Genomic DNA, 3,031 nt, shown 5'->3' on the forward strand with positions numbered 1-3,031 from the left:
TCAGGCCCCACTAAAGGCATTTGCGGCGTTCGAAATAAAGTCAGCACTGGTCCTTCAGTGCGTAGAAAAGCTAAATCAATTAGGAGCACACAAAGTAGTACTGTTGCCCTGGGCCCTAGGCTACAGGGGAGTAGAGTGTAATGAGCAGGCGGACTCAGTGTTTAATTTATTGCGTCCCTCCCACAAATTGTCATCCTCCCAGCAGATCCTTGCAGCGGGTCTGCGCCATACTTTCCTCTTCCGGGAAGGTATCGACCCCAATCCGGGTCCTTCTCCTGACCCCGGTACTGAGAAATGAGTTTGCTGCTTTTGCCGGAAAATAATCTTTTTAGGACGGTCATATATATAAGGGCCTAAAATATTTCAATGAACTTCCTAATCACATAAAAAGTAGTAATAACTTCAATACTTTAAAAAAAAGTTTATTGGAGCATTGTAAAACCCTTCCCTTTTCTCCTCTTATTTTTTACATGATATATGCGATACTGGAGCGCGAAAAGGGAATGGTAATATTGGAAGCAGCAAAATACAATGCGTCCGGCCCTAAGGAAAAGAAAATCGGTCGCCACCTGTAACTCCAGACAGTTCCAACAACTAATTTCGCTGGAATTCGGTATTTCCAGCTGATATTTACTGTTGCTGATCGGAATCACTCGTATTATATTAATATAACAATAAAATTATATAATGTGTAACAAAAATAACGAAAATAAGGCCAAACAAAAGTTGGAGCAGGGGGGATTGGAAACACGTCCTTTTCAACCTCCCACTATATGTTGAGCTGTGCTAATCGGAATCTTCATGCTTTCCGACAGCGTCTTTACTAAACAAAGTTGAGGGGTGATTGGATACACGTTATTTTCAATTTCCAACATCCAAAGACATGTTTAGCTGTGTTGATCGGAGACTAATACATTCCGACAGCTTAAAATACACATATAATTGAAAAATATAAGTTCCAAATTTTGTTGCCTTAAGCTGGGAGCACTGGAGGATTGGAAAGCGTCCTTTCCAACCTTCCTGAAATGAGTGGCTCACAGACTCGTCCCTTTGTCACGCTAGTAAATATGCTGATCGGAATCACATGGCATTCCAACAGCATATTCAATAGAAATAAGTGATTATAACAATGAATTGTACTTAGTAGTTTAAGTTTTAGGCCTAAACAGCCGTAATAATAAATAATTAATTTAAAAAAATAAATACCCTTGTCAGTGTTTCACGGGCAAGGGATGGTTGGTTGCATCGGACAGGTTGCTCTGGGCTAGATTCCAAAATCCAGCGTCCTCGTAACTTTTATAAATCTTTTGTGGCTCTTGTTGTTCACAGCCTCATTGCATTATGAGGAAATACGGCACCTGAGAACACAGCCGTATGAAGCTAAAAAACACAAGCATGTATTCAGTGAACTCCACAAACAGGCGTCGGACCTCTATGCCGGTGATTCCTGTACTCAAAGAACAAAACTAGCAGAGGAGGAACGCACTCTCCCTAGGGAAACGAGAGTAGTCACTCTAGTCCAACTTCGAGCTGGATAACGTAACAGGTTAAACTCTTACCTATCCAGAATCAACCCCGACATACAAAACATTGTCCTGTTTTTAATGTGTCCCCACATGACACCAACCATCCTTTTAACTGTATTGTGGAACCAACGCATCTAACACTCCTCTCATTATGGTCCACCCCTGTTGAAACAGAAAGTTTCCTTGGACTCCCGTTAGAAGACATTGATGACAATTTGTGATCGGTTGCACCTATTGGATGGGACGAAGCACTGCTATAGCAACAACAGCAGGCGGACAACCCGGAAAGAGAGGCAGCAACTGCATGACCCATCGATCCCGAGCCGTTCATAAAAAATGTACCATTCTCCATGGAATGCTCGATATATAACTTTCCACGTTTTGAAACAGGGATGAAAAGAGCAAAATTTATTAAAATTTTAACTGGCTGTGGGTAGTAAGGTGTTGATGTCCTCTGTTAACGCAATATAATGACAACTGCGACGCAGGGAAAATGACAAAAATCTTGTAAATCTACTGATAAAAATTAATTAATTCCTTCCCTTCTATGCAGTTCTATGCATACATACATAAGAATTTCTTTCTCCAAACGCTAATTAAAAAAATTAATTGGTTTTCACATGAACTTCGAACTCTGTCGTATTTGCATTCTTCAGTTTATTATCAACAAAAGCATGACAAATTATTTAATATGGTAGCCAATTTACTTTCCCTTTCTGGTGCGATGATTCCTGGACAATCGGGCCTGACTAGACGCGATTTTTTTTTTGCCTTAAGGGAGCGTGCTTAACGCGAACCATATCATGTTATGGCACACCTTGGGTGATGCAAACAATCCGACATTTCTGCTTCTAGGATAGCAGTAGCAGCTCCCGGTGGCGCCACATAAATAATAGTTGCATGCCGATCAGTTGCCTTTTTTGCTCTGGCTACCTATTCAATTTTAATTCACATTACATTATCTACTATTGCAATTTTTAATCAATACAAATCAATATAAATTACCGAAGCAAATACTGGCAAACGAAGATGCGTAGTCGCAACTCGGCGGAGATGCTATCTATAAGAATAATATAACATTTTTATACTCAGTTGAGCAGAGCTCACAGAGTATATTAAGTTTGATTGCATAGCGGTTGGTTGTACAGGTATAAAGGAATCGAGATAGATATAGACTTCCATATATCAAAATCATCAGGATCGAAAAAAAATTTGATTTAGCCATGTCCGTCCGTCCGTCCGTCCGTCCGTCCGTTAACACGATAACTTGAGTAAATTTTGAGGTATCTTGATGAAATTTGGTATGTAGGTTCCTGAGCACTCATCTCAGATCGCTATTTAAAATGAACGATATCGGACTATAACCACGCCCACTTTTTCGATATCGAAAATTTCGAAAAACCGAAAAAATGCGATAATTCATTGCCAAAGGCGGTTAAAGCAATGAAACTTGGTAGATGGGTTGACGTTATGACGCAAAATAGAAAATTAGTAAGATTTTGGAC

Source organism: Eurosta solidaginis, chromosome 2 (genome assembly GCF_040869045.1).
Source record: "Eurosta solidaginis isolate ZX-2024a chromosome 2, ASM4086904v1, whole genome shotgun sequence".
Classification (NCBI taxonomy): Eukaryota; Metazoa; Arthropoda; class Insecta; order Diptera; family Tephritidae; genus Eurosta; species Eurosta solidaginis.